Raw genomic sequence first — 15,173 nt, 5'->3', positions numbered from 1 at the left:
TCAGTGTGATAGTACAATCTATCATAACTGCACTTGTACAGTGTGATATTATGACGTATCCTTCATGCACCTATACAATTTGACACTACAAGCCATCACAGATGCATCTACACATATGAGTTATTGCAACTGTACTAACACAATGTGATGTTATGGTCTATCGCTCATGCACATAGATAGTGCGATGTTCAGATCTATCACTCATGTACCTGCATGGCATGTTACAATCACCACCGATGCACCTACAGTGTACCATTACAATCACCACTGATGCACAGTGTGATGTTATGATCTATCAGAACAGCGTCTGCATGGTGTGACACCACAATCTATCACATCCTCACAAATGTGTAGACGTGGTTATGAAAAATGCCCTCTGTAGCTGCACAGTATGCAAGTGTGCTCTATAACTTCTGTACCTACACATTGTCAAGATATAATCTACAACTGCTGTATCTACACAGGGTGAAGATGTGTTCTACAACTGCTGACAACTGTGACTTGTTCAACCCATAAGCATATGGTTGGATGAAACGCTTCTGACTCCCAGCTGCCATCACCTCTACAGTACAAAGTCCAGCTTCTCACACAGCACCAGAACAAGCACTTCAAGCACTTCTGCTTATTAATCCTCTGAGGGGTTGAGGACTTTTCAAGCTTCTGTGAAGAAAATGTGGTTTGCATCGGGTGTCTGTTAATAAAGAATGTGATAAAGACAAAGCCCAGATCACACAAAAGGTGACTACTTGTGGATTAGAAAAGGACATTTGGAATTTTGGCCTTAACTAGATGTGAGGAAAAAGAAAAACAAAAAAAAGAAATCCTACTGCTCTTCTGACCCAGTTAGAAATCTTCATGGATATTAAGCAGCAGCTTACATGAATAAAAATCTCCAGCTGCTACCGTTTATGAACTGGAGTGGACAAAAGGGGAAAGCGAAGGCTAAAGGGGAAGGTTATTCAAATAGACTTCACTGACAACAAGTCAGCGGCTAAGTCCCCAGTAACCAGCTCAGCCTTTCCTGCCTTTCCCATGGTATACTTCACCAAAAAAGCAAACTAATTCCTCCTTTTATTGTTTCGCAAGCTTCGTCAGCACATGATTGACCACAGAGGGGCAGGCTAATACCCGAGGTAAAACTTGAGAATGCGTTGACATCTTAGAAAAACAAGGGCCAGCTATTCTCTGAAGTCCAATCGACATCTCCTGCACCCCACCCCCTACCCGCACAGAAACCCTCCTCAAACTCCCTTCAAAAATGCTGACGTGGAAGGATTAGGACAGTTTTAGGTTCTGCTTAAGATCTATTCATCTCATTAGCTTTAAGCCGATTAATAAGAATGGCCAGTTTGCCCCCTGGATATTTAAGAAGTGAAGAAGTTAGCCGAAAGATCTCAACGGAAGGGTTTTGTGTTCAGGACAATAATAAGGTGGCTTTTTAAATCCTTCATCGCTCTCATCATTAGGACTGAGTCTGTATTCAAATGAACTGGAGCTGGTCAAACCAAGCTCTTCATGCAATCAATTTAAACTGCTGTGTGTACAAAGAGAAAATAAACCTCAGAATAAGAGTTTGAGACACAGAATTTTTACTGTCTTGAACAAAAATTACACATAGCATGAACCAACTTTTTAACCAAACACCAGCTTTGTCGAAGGTTTTCTCCTGTGGAACAGGAATGGTTTATATTTGTGCAGATGGTATGAGAATAAAGTGCTCCAACTGCAATAGGGGGCAAAATGCATCGCCTGCATGCACTCGAGACCTTTTGAGTTGCAATACTCTCCTACAAAAGGTTCAGCACAAGAGACATGGCAGGGGGACACTTTGGTCACTTAGCCAAAACAGCCAGTAAGGTTTATAAAGTCATGTAAAGCTACCTGCTGCTGAGAAACTGCAGTGAGATTGCAGTCACAGATAAGCCAAGAATCATACATCTTGTCTCATCATTTTGTGGATCAAACTCATGAACTTCAGACATCGATACTATGTTGACGCAAGACAAAAAAATCCATAAACAATGCTGCACTTGAATAGTGTGATATGGAGCCGTCTAATTGCAATGCATATTAACCACACTAGATACATAACCATATAGGATTTGGCAATTACACAGCAAAGAGGAGAATATCTTTCGAACATCCAAATAGTGGCACTAACATGTAATATCTTTAGAGCTGTGAAGCTGAGATGGGGAGGAAGGGTTAGCACTTTTAAAGTCTCAGCCTCTTACTTCCTGCTATGGAGAAAATTCACTAATAAAAACACTTAAAGGCACTTGCTAGAATTTTAGTGCTATTGACACATTTAGCCAGCAGAGATCATATATTCAAACACGTTACAGAAGCTGTTCCATCTATTACCGCTTATGCCAATGTTTTCAATGAATGGCATCAGATCTGAAAGAGACACTTTAGTCCAAGGTAGTTCAGTGAAATTAGCCCCCAACAAAACTGAATGTGCCAAGCAAAATATAATATTTCCATTGAGTGTTTTTCCCTTGTCTTCTGAAGAAACTGGCTTATGGTTGTATACAGTTCCATTTGCCACAATTAGACCATTTTTCCATTCAGAAGTGGACCTCGCTACTATTTGTGAGGCATTTCCACTATGGAGACAATGGTGTTCAAATTTGATTCAGATGGATCGGATATCCAGACTTGAACTATTCTCAATGGTAGAGGTCTGAACCCCATAGCTGGTTTTGACTCTACCTTACCTAAAGAATACTACAGCTCATTGCAAAAGTCAGCAAATTAAATACAGACTAGAGCCTGAGCCATTCTGTCTATATAACTCAGTGTACCTATCAACTAAGTACCCTGGTGAATTTAGGCTACGATGGCCTTCCCAATTGAATAATTGCCATTGTGTTGAGTTATTTCCAGGAAATATTAGGCTAGCCTGTTAAACACGTTTCAAAATTTGCACCAGCCATTAATGGCCTTCTGATGAAAGCCTTCGAATGCAGATGGTGAAAGCCTTCCTTTATAACCATTTCTCACTAATTCTTCCAGAACCTTTGCACTCGTCTGCAAGTTCAGAAGTGCAAATTTGCAGCAAGAGCATAAACGTGGCACTGGGTCTAACGTAAAAAAATCTGAGATCAATCAGAATTAGTTGTGGCTTATTAAATCCTAGCACAGAAGCCAAGAAATCAAATTATCTCCGATTGCAAGAGAGGTGTAAATTTGTTCAAAATAAATGTTTATTCTTGGTTGCAATTGGTAATTCCACACCAGCTCAATCTTAACTATTAATAAATATACGAGAAGATCCAATTGACACTAGAGATGTAGCACTTAATAATCAGTGGTTGCAGCAGCAAACCTCGCTGCAAAATCTATGAAAAGAAGCACTTTGCTAAGTTACACTAGAAAACACATTCATGAATAGATCATCCATTCTCTTAATTTGCAAAAATAGAAACCAACAAGAAAAGGCTGACGCATGTAACGCAAGATATCAGAGCAATAAATCAGAAGGTGAGGAAAATCATGAAACCGTGATTATGTGACTGCAGCTTAGAGCGGAAGGGAGGATTAGCAAAGTGATGTTTCAAAATCCAGAAGAATGGGTTTGAGTAGCAAAATTTTCCATGAGATTTAAATTTTGAGGGGATGCAAAGCAAACCTCTGCAGGTACAAAAGAAGAAATTTGACAGTAGTCCTGACTGACTCAATGTTGCTAAAAGAGTGAGAAAAATGCAAGGCAAGTTATGGGTTTAGTTATAATCAATACAGAATTACCAGCATTTGCTGTCATCACCAAAACGACCTTGGTTTCTGTAGGCACAAATTGTTTGTATGGGAAGTAAATCACATCAGGACAAATGTAAACTTGCACACAAGTTGAGCAAGGTAAGTTTAAGGGAGAATGAGCAAGCATTTTAAAAGTGTAATGATCATATAGTAAATAACTTAATGAGCATCAACACATCAGAGCAAGAGAAACCATCCAGCATTGAACAGCCATATAATCAAATCAATAACATTACCAACAACTGTGGTTCAAACCGCTGTTGTACGGAATCCTATTTATAATGCTGCCAATTATATTTATGTAATGGCAACTTCTTTACTGGACAAGATAAAAAAATCAGAATCTGTCTGCAACTCGGTAATGTTAGCAGCGTCGAACACTTGTGCATTCATCAAGCACATATTTTGCTGGTGCAGGGAATGGAAATTTTTGTTGTCATCACACAGCCTTGGTATGATGGCATTGATCCTGACTGCCCGTGACACCACCTTATCCCGCTGACTGCTGCACAAAAAGATCAAACAGATACAGTAGGATCTCAAAACTGACAAAGACAAGAATCTCAGAGCCAACGCTCCCATCACCATAACCCCCACCCCCTGCAATCCACCACACACTCTTGATTTGAATTGTAATTTGTACAAAGTCAAGGATGCAGGAGGGGGTGGGTTGATGTGAGTATATATCCTGCATTCCTTGGGGGCTACTTCCTAGCATGGAACACAGCCTATGGTAACGTACAAGATCAGATGTGTATGCAAATCACAAATGCTTATTGCAACACAGTCAATCACCGTGTAACCACCACCATGCCCCATCAAACTGTAGCTTCCTGTGGCATTTTGTGAGGGCACTTTAATATTGTTGAAATTATTCTATATTTGCTGTAATTTTCCCTTGCACTTAAATAACATGCACAATTTGCAGGGATTCTTTTTGCGGCTTTTACATAAAAGAAAGCTTGTGTGTGCATTGAAAGCTGAAAGATAACTAAATAGCTGTTAAAGGAACTGCCACACTTGTTCACATCCCCTTAAAACCAAGGGATCTACTCTCTAATTGTAGCTAACCAGTTCTGATCCAAAACACTCAATTGTTCACACTCCTCATTTGAGCTATCAATCTGGCTAACTAGAGTACCAAATTTTATATTCAACTAAAAACAAAATAACGATAAGAATGAATCAGCTTGTGCTAGAAAGCCCAACAAACACCACTATGATACACAGGGCACAGGAAAGATGGTATAAATTAGCATTCAGCCCAGACTCAGTGCTTTACCCCAGAATCAGCAGTAGGGCTGGACATTTACTCTGGTACACTGAAGGAACTTTTTGATTTATACCTCATTTAAATCTGCCCACCAGATCACTTTCAAAATTGTAGTTCAACTATAGCAAACAATTGTATGCGCATCCAAGCGTAATGTGTGTCACGTTCACAACTAAGGTAGTTTGGAGTGCTCAGGTTTTTCGTTAAATCACAAAATCAACCCAAAGACTGCCCTATTCACTTTTCACTGGTGTAAACTAACCCCAAGGCACGTTCCAATATGTTCCCAGAACAGACAAGAAGGGTTTAATATAGCCGAATCTATACCGTCATGCTGAATATTCCATGTGTTTAGACCCTGCCCAATGACACACAAAGGGCAAAATGTTAAGTGCATCAATTAGCTCCCTCCATTTATAAATCCAGCCTCACCATACGGGCAGACTGTTTTTCATTTAGCTTTGTGGAAGTTTGTGATTCAGTGCATGTCAGTGCTCTTTGTATATTTTACTTTCCTTCACATTAGTACTTAGAGGTTCCAATGTGATGCCTATTTTACTTCCCCCCCTCCTTACTTCTTCCTATATCTTTCTTATGCTGATTCTTAGCTTTTATCTCACACATACTTTGGCGTCAGTCATGGAGCACTGGTTAAGGACAGAACAATAGCAGTCTTTTAATTTGCTGGTTCCCGCTTTTAGAGTGGTCACAGCTCCAAGACACGGTCAATATTTACTGGAGTTTGACGGTACTATTTTATGGTTCCTTCCAAGTGGAACTCAGCAGTAGGGAGCCATGAAAGAGCCTGGACATTCGGAAATATTGGGCGAACAGCATTCAAATTAACCAGAAAAGCCAGAGGACATTCAAAGACCTGGGCTTCCAGAAATATTGGACAAACAAGGATTAAAATAAAAATAAGCTGAGAAACCAGAGGACATGAAAAGAAAACTACCTCTGACAACAACATGCCAAAATACTGTTGCGTTCCTCCCATCACTACCAGAAAATACAACCACAGGATAATAAGAAAAGCAATATTTCCCAGAAGCATCATTAACCTGTCCAGAACTTCTCACACGTGACTCCGCCTCTGCAAACTAACTACTCGACACGGTGGCACAGTGGTTAGCACTGCTGCCTCTCAACAAGAAGGACCCAAGTTCAATTCCAGCCTCGGATCACTGTGTGGAGTTTACACATTTTCCCCATGGGTTTCCTCCGAGTGCTGCGCTTTCCTCCCACAGCCCAAAGATGTGTGGGTTAGGTAGATTGGCCATGCTAAGTTGACCCTAGTGTCAGGGGGATTGGCAGGGTTAATATGTGGGGTTACAGGACAAGAGCGTGGGTGGGATTGTGGTTGGTGTAGACCTGATGGTCTGAATGGCCTCCTTCTGCACTGTAGAATTCTATGAAAATAATTTTCTCCATTTTCTCCAGTAAATCTATTGAATTGTAATGTCAGCTATTCTAACAAAATATTATATCACATCAGCATAACAGGGAAGCACACCCAGGATCAATCATCAATGGCATCTGAACGGTTCTATACTGCTACAGTAACTAAAACTCAGGGTTGAATACTTGGGGAGAGAAAACATGTTAATGTGTTAACTTTTTCAACAATATCTTTGATAAGTATTTTCCTAAATTACTGCAAGACAACCTGAGATTCCTTCCCCTGGATGGAGGTGAGAAGGGAATTATTTTAAATTTGGAGCTCAGCATCTGCCAATGAAATTTTCATTTATTTTGTGAAAACACTTTGCACAACTTAAAATAATTTCCAGAATGTTATCTGTGGAACTCCAATTAAGGAAAAAGTCATGCACAAAACTGTTTTTGAAGCTAATAAATCTCTGGGATAGATCTTGACTGTGTAGTTGTGCCAATCGGACAATGGCAAGTCACCAGTCTGCTTTACATCTCTACCTATTTTCACTTCCATTGACTTCAAGTACATGCAAATAAAATGGCTTCTGAAAACAAAGATGGGCCAAATGGTCTTGCTCACTTCTAAGAAACTTGTGATGCACTAACGGTGACTACTATTCAGCCACTTAGGAATAACCAATTTAGCCCCTTGCTGTTGCTGCCAGTAACTGCGAAAAAGGAGCCAAGTATATTTTATATGGTTGAACTAATCACATGAATGCAAGTCAGTTTTATTTAAGAAACAAACTTTTGCAATGATCTCAAAATGCTTTGTGACTGCTTCACTAAATATGAACAAGTACATTGACTGCAGAACATGTAATGCTGTGTCTGATAATAAGGTGGCTATATGTCCTCATGTTTCACCTTATCCCCTCCAAAATCCTCAAAAAGCAGCACTGCAACTTCCAGAAGGGAAAAGGTTGGGAGTCTACTTTTAATCCTCTTCCAATCCTATCCTTAACCAATCAGCACAGATATGCCAAAATAGAAGAGAGCTCAAATGTCCTATTCAATGCATTATGTACCATCAAAATGCTATCAGATGATAATGGAACTTCTATTTACAAGAGAACGCAGCTTGCATAATAAATGCTAGGGTTGATTTTCACCACTACCGTTTGTTCAACGGTCGATCTTTTGTGAGTATTGACACCGATTGAGGATTGACAATTGTCACCAACTAAATCTGCCAGAATTATAGAGTATTTTGTATTAAATTCATAAAACAAATTGCGGGAAAAACACTATGGGCGTGATCTTACGGGCCGTTCATACTCTGCTACCACGCAGCCAGCCAAATCTCCATTCACTGCAGTGGGACCAAAAAATCCTACGGCATAAACAACTGTAACAACCCTATACATATACACACACACATATATACACGAGTGCTTTTCATAACTACATAATGTCCCAAAGAGATGTACAACCAATGAAGTATTTTTGAAGTGTTGTCACTGTTGCTACATATATATGAAACACAACAGCTAATTCATGCACAGCGATGTGATAATAATCAGATAATCTGTTTTTGGGATGTCAGTTGACGGGATAAATATTGGTTAGGACACACGGGATATCTTCTCTGGTCTTAGTAATATCATGGGATCTTTTACATCCATCCGAGATGGCAGACAGTCCTTCAATTTAATGCTTCATTCAAAGAAACAGCACCTCTGACAGCACATCACTTCCTTAATACTGCACTAGAGTGTTGACCTAGATTGTAGTATTCAACAATATCTACTCAACTTTACCTGCAATTTACTAAGACATCAAAAGACCGTTTCCAGGAACATTATGAAACAAATCATAACACCAAACCACCCAAGATACAATCAGGTCAGAATGGCAGATTTTAAGGAGGGTCTTAAAGGCAGAAAGTGAGAGACTGGCAAGGATGTTAGGGAGGCAATTCCAGAAGTTAGGGAATTGACAACTGAGACATGACCTCTGATGGCAGAATGTTTAAAATCGGGGACGGGCAAGAGGCCAGAACGTGAGTGCAGAGTTCTTGGATGGGTGTAGTGTTGTAGCAGATGAGAAATGGGAAGGGATGAGGCCATGGAAGGATATAAAAAGGTTGAGAATTTTAAAATCAAGACATTTCTTAACTAGAAGCCAATGTAGGTCAATGGATGATAGGTGAGCAAGACTGGTGCAGAGTTATGGATGATCTCATGTTTAAGGAGGGTACAAAGTGAGTAGCAGTCAGAAGTATTTTGGAATTGTCATGTCTAAAGGTAACAAAGGCATGAATGAGGGTTTCAGCGACAGATAAGTTGACACGGGCAAAATCAGGTGGAAATAGGTAATCTTCACGATTAGTTGTTAAGTATCAGAATCTCAAATCGGGGCCAATTATGAGTGTGTTAACAGTGTGACTTTAGTCTCTGACCACTGCCAGTGACTGTGGTTGGCGTTAGTACCTGGCAAATGGATTGGAGAAGAACTGAAAACAATGGCTTCGGTATTTCCAATATTCAATTGAAGGTAAATTCAGCTCATCCAGTACTGGACATCAGATAAGCAATTTGATAATCTATGTCCCAAAGCAGGGCTTGAACTCACAACCTTTTAACACAAAGGGAAAAGTGTTACCAAATGAGCCACAGCTGACGGTAATGTAATCTCAGCCTTCTCAAATAGTTGTTGCACAATAGTTGAGAGCGCAAACAGAACCCCTCAATGATTGCAGCTTGCTTCTCTGGTATGTTCAGTTACAACTTTCTGATCCTCACTCATCATTTCATCATTTAACAGAAGTCACCCACAGTTTGTGACTACCTGCAGTGATACTTCTTCACTTCCAAGTTGCAAAATACAATATAAGCTTTGGCGAAATCTCTGGACTGGAGAACAATTTGATAAACCCACAAGAGTATACATCCTGTTAATACCCTGGAAATTAACAAATTTAAAATTTAAAAGAGACATTCTTCAGAGAGAGATCACCTGCACTGTTTAAATTGTGTGATGAGCAACAATCTTCCTTTCAGTATTTATGTTAATCCCCACCTAGCCATTCTCTCGCACTTAAACATAGCGATTATTTATTGATTTAGAAGGATATTACTTTCAATCACAATGAGGCAGCATATCAAGAGTAAAGGCTAACTAGTGGAAAGGGAGTCCTCCAACATTTCATCCTTCTGCCCTCAAACTATACAAGCCTCTCCAGAAGCATCCATTTTGAAAGTAGTCACTCACAGTTTCCTCAGCTAGCTCTGAACACGAGTGCACCTCAAAGGTCATTCTGTGCAACTACTCAGAGTGATGCACAAATGCAGTGACTAAAAGCAAGGACAGCAGCTCCTTTGATTCATACATAATTGTCAAGCGTTTTAAAACCACATGCAACACTAAAATTCTCAATTTTTATAAATGAAGCTCAATGAAATATGCAGTTTAAGTGGCTTAAATTTAAATGACTTAATCCTCCTTTCTCTTTCCCCTCCCACCCCCACCCTTCCCCCATTCCTTTCATTACCTTTGCCCGTGTCATCAAAAAGAGACCCTTTGCCCTCCTCTGGGACATGACCCACAGATATGTGGAGCTAAGCTGATGAGCCTTCTGCATTTGCCATCCTCCTGAACAACACACAGCGCAATTATTGTGCTGCTCTGGGCAATGTATGTGGAGGCACCTGCTTGCATAGAAACACCAAATGTCCATGAGTTGTGAAGTTTCATAAAATAAACATGCCCACAATTAAATGAAGGACATGAGTGCAAAGTATTTTACACAATCAAATCACAGTGACTAGTCAAGTATAAACTCATTAAGTGTAAACTCACTTTCTGCAACTTATTTACAATACCTTCAACCTGACGGTTCTGCCTAGTTTTACAAATAGTAACTTAAAAAATATACAATTTTTATTTTATACATTTACAAAATACACAAGCTAACTAAAGCAATACTGCTGGAATAGCCTGCGGTCAATTCGAAGATGACCCAATCTGACGGGTCACAAAACATACACTTTGTCTCAGAACCATAGAGCATTTACACTACAGAAACAGGCATTTTGGCCCATCGAACACCTACAGTGCAGAAAAAGGTTATTCAGCCCATTGAGTCTGCACCAACTCTCTGAAAGGGCATCCCAATCATCCGCCTTATCTCTGTACAAATTTACCATGGACACTAAGGGGCAATTTATCATGGCCAATCCACCCAACCTGCACATCTTTGGACTTTGGGAGGAAACTGGAGCACCCAGAAGAAACCCCCACAGACACAGGGAGAATGAGCAAACTCCACACAAACAGTCACCTTGGGCCAGGGTGGCAGCAGTGCTTACCACTGTGCTTTATTTACTTTGCCAACATGCGAGGCTAGTGTCAGCTGTTTCGCGTATTCCTTATTCACTTCCCCAAACTGCAGGGCCAGTAGCTGTGCAAACCAGGATTTACTTGAACAAATGAATTCACAATTATCCTCCTGCATTTCCACAGCACTTTTTAGCAAAACTCTACGAACGTTAAACAGAGTGAAAAGGGGAAACCAGACCATGGGTGGGGATGCTGCAGTTGTAAAATATATCTTTGGGACAAGGATTGAAGATCTGAAAAAAAGCAACAATACTTTTTTTTTAAAATCTTGCCTCCTTGTCATAAACAGCCATCAGTAAAACACATACTTTGTCATGTTTTTCCCCAAATGACAAGTTTAACAATAGTGACAGTCATGTGTGTAATTAGTTTTCATTGTTCCCCTGACAGTCATTGCTCAAAGCAGGACCTTGTCTTTGCTGTTTTAAATATTATGGAAAATGCTTCACTGACAAGTATTTAATTACTATGTAGTGCTGACAGGTCACGATGGGAGCAAAGAAAGGCTGACTGCCACAATCATTTTAGAAACAGAGAGAATGGTCAGGAAAACTATTCCTGTTTTTCATAGAGCCACTAAACAATGCCACCACCTCACACTTATAGTGGCTGTAGCATAGAAACATGTCCCAATGCACTTCATAGAAGTGCAAGAAAAAAAATGGAGGCAAAGAGCTTATGGGGTGGTCAAAAGCTTGGTCAAAGAGAAAGGTAATAAGGAGGGTCAAATAGAGTGAGCTGTGAAAGATGGGTTTAAAAAAATGGGTTAAAGCTATCATGAAATGGAGAGGGAAGCACGAGATGTCTGACTCAGAGGAATACAAGTTCGAGGAAGGGACTTTAGCACTGAAGGAAGTTAGAGATAAGGAAAGATAATGCACCATTACCACAGTCACAGAAAATGTTGCTTTGGATCATTTCAGTACTGTAGAAAGGGTAGAAATGTATTTGAGCGATTCTGATAGGTTCTTACAGGAAATATTGGCAAAGATTTGTGAGGCAACATGGAAAGAAAAGGAAGGTTGGGCACAGAGCAATAATTCACAAATGCAGAAGTGCTAACGGAATTTTTTCATGTGTGTGTTGGGAGGAGTGGGTCAGATTTGTGGGTCAGGTCAACAGTTTTGAAAGAAAAGAATACAGCATCGTAGAATACATGACACTTATAATGCTATTTAGCACACCTATTTCTGTTGACCTGCCTAATTAGGCTGAAATATTTATTTGGGTTATCTAGCAATTGGACACGTGCATATCTGAAGCTTGGGAAAGTGGACTGGGACTGTCAGAATTTACTGGGCAAGTCAACAGTAGTGTAAGGGGAGAGCTGTTACTGGGGAAAGATTATTTTCTTCCTTCTGGTATACTAATTTACCTCAAGTAAAGCAACTTGCTGCTGACCTGAATATGCTTAAGTTCCTTTTATTGCATTTCACTGGATTGCAACCAGTATTAGCAAAAGTAATGAGAGGAAGAAACACAAAAGCATGTAAAGTATCTTAAAAGATCCTCTAATGCTAAATCGAGCAACATAATTATGGAATTAGACATAAAAACTGAAAGCCCCGTGCTTACCCAAATTTGAAGTTTTTAAGGGTATATCGTATACTATATATTATACAGAAAAAGCTTCATTTGGACTAGTTTACATTTAATCTTTTACAACAGCAAGGCAGAGCTGTAATCCTTCATTAGGGACTCACCCCAGACACTGTACTCAGCACAACAGGAAATTTGTTCGTGAAATCTAGAGATTGCAGAAATGTTTGCTCCATCACGTCACTGGAAAATATTTGTGCGTAAAGGTGAACAAGCACAAGGCAAAGAGGTTTTTTCTCTATTAAATATCACATTTTTATCATCTGGACTCTTGTGTTACTTTCTTGGTGGAAAATTAATGAAACAGTTCTTGCAATACAACTATTTCTTGCCTAAGGTTACATTTCACATTGCACGTGATGGTAAACTAACAAATTGTTGGCTGTTATTTGCGGAACTATATTTAAAAACATAACAACGGGAACGTGACATGTGAACGCCATGAAAATAACGAAAAATGCATCAGCTTCATTGTAGAAGGAATTATACCCAAAAAGCATTCAACACACATGCACAGCTATTGATTAATTGAAATCAGAGCAATTTAGCAGTTACCCTCATTTTAAATAGGACAAACTATAGCTTATATCCTACCCAATGTTCTGCTGCAAGAATTTGTACCTTAAATGCGATTTATATCCTGTGTGCACGACCATACCTGTATGTTCATATGCATCTGTCAATGAATCACTCAATTTCCCTTTCTCCCCTCCTAATTTTCTCTCATCTCTCACACAGTGAGCACAGGACTCCTGAAGGACTAATTGCATTCATTCACTTACCCTGCACAGCGTGGCATTGTTAGATTACCAGATCCATAGCAACAGGAAAGGAGAGGAGGCTCATCTTTAGCTGCACCTCACCAACAGGAAACATAGCATTGGGGCGGGTCGGAATGCAACCCCTTCATTAAGGTATTTGCAGTTTTGAATGGGAAGAATTTTTCCTTTTTTTTCAAAAAGGAGAGTGGGGTAATTAACCTCTAATAAGTTGCCTGTCAGTACCTTCCCTCATGAGGCTGCAATCTGTGAAACCCTTATGGGTTCTGGTTTCTCTCAAGCTCACACAAAGGGACCACATTGAAAGAGCAGGGTTTCCTGCTGTAACAGTCATTGGATGCAGTGATGCTATTAACTTTCACTAAGCACTATATAATGAACTGCAAAACCCCTTTCTCTTGAATTTTACAACCAAAACCCGGACATATTTATGAGTAGCAGCAGTTTCCCTCATCCCCGTGAGTGCTGAGAGAAGGTAAATAGTAAACTCAAACTTTCCCTTGCAAATAAAATGCTGACAAACACTCACACTTAATAGGTAGCATTAACCCTTCTGGCATGGACTGATTCAAATCCACAGAACTTCATTGTGTACTGTTTTCTTGCTCATCAATGCTCTCATTTTCAATTAATATTTTAAAGGTTCAGCTATACATATAAAAATGGAATAGAAGACAACAAATAGAAAAATAGATCTGATTTTACTATTGGGTGCTGGAAGATTACCACATTCAGAAAAAAAACTGTGAGTTATCATTAAAGAAACAACATTGTTAAATTCATCCTGTCTAACTGCATTATGTAATAATTTTGTGTTTTTCTTTTTAGGCATTAAGACTCTTTAAAAAACTACAATATAGAGATATTATCCACATAGCTGAAAGCCATAAGCTGATCATATTTCTCGGAGAAAAGCCGCTTAATCATTTTTTTTTAAGAAGGTCACATTGTGGTTTATCCATAACTTTTGCTCAGTTGGACATCGAAGACCTACAACCGTTACAAGGTCAGTGGCCATAGCCGATAATGTCATGATTATGCAGCCACTGGGGGCATGCCAAGGTATCTACAGGAAAGTGTCAGAATGCACTAAAACGCAGTGATGTTGATTCTGCCACACAGATGACATTTGAATTTGAAGCATGCAATTTTACGGATCATGAATTCCATGGCCATTTTGCACCCTTTCTTTAAGAAGGAAATATTGTACTGAACCAATTTTGTAGAGGAAAGGACAGGCTACTGAAATAACCTAGCAATCGAGAGGATATGAGCCCCGAATGAAAAGGGCATTACCCACTTTCCCATTGCTACATTTGGCAAGACTAAAAATAACGGTGATTGCATACAATTTAGTTCTATATAAACAGCTTCAAACAGAATCCCACATGGTTACATTATATGTTTACTTGAAATGCCACAAGGTAATTAAAGATGTTAACATATTTTGTCACTGTGGGCGCTATTTTATTTGATAAAATGTATTGCTGAAACCTAGACATATCAAATATCTAGTAGATATTTTTTATTTTCAATTCTTCATATTTAGACCAAAAAGGCGATATTGCATTTTCAATCTGATAAACAACAGGTGAGGAAATTCTCCCAATAGCTTAAAATCCAATGTGCAAGTTAGAAGCAGATTTTTCCCCGCCAGTGTAGCAAACCCAGAAAAAACACGCCCTGTGACCCAAATATTTTTGTCCCACTTTGAGATGAGATGAACATCATCTGTATGCTAGAAAAAAATTAGATACACAAGACAGGGGAGAACATTCAAACTAGGGTGCATACAAGAACAACAGGCACACAAATTCTCAAAGAAAGGCACCAAGATAGAGAAGTGGAGAATATAGCATAAAAGAAAAACTAAAAATCTTGAGAAACAGATTAAAAAAAATGCAGTCAGAAGGCGGCAGAAGGCAAGCAAGGTGAAAAATACCTACAAAGAAAGTTGGAAGCAACTGATGCATGGAGTCAGGGAG

The 15,173-nt window shown here is 39.4% G+C and overlaps 1 protein-coding gene across 3 annotated transcripts in view; it reads right to left on the bottom strand.

The window, feature by feature from the left end:
- efna5b (ephrin-A5b) overlaps positions 1-15,173 on the bottom strand; it is a 204,586-nt gene that overhangs the window by 186,288 nt on the left and 3,125 nt on the right. The window lies entirely within an intron of this gene.

The sequence above is a fragment of the Carcharhinus amblyrhynchos genome, chromosome 5, assembly GCF_965287045.1.
Source record: "Carcharhinus amblyrhynchos chromosome 5, sCarAmb.v2.hapA, whole genome shotgun sequence".
Taxonomy (NCBI): domain Eukaryota; kingdom Metazoa; phylum Chordata; class Chondrichthyes; order Carcharhiniformes; family Carcharhinidae; genus Carcharhinus; species Carcharhinus amblyrhynchos.
Note: the sequence above shows the minus strand (reverse complement) of the source record. Positions and strands in the feature narration are given on the sequence as shown.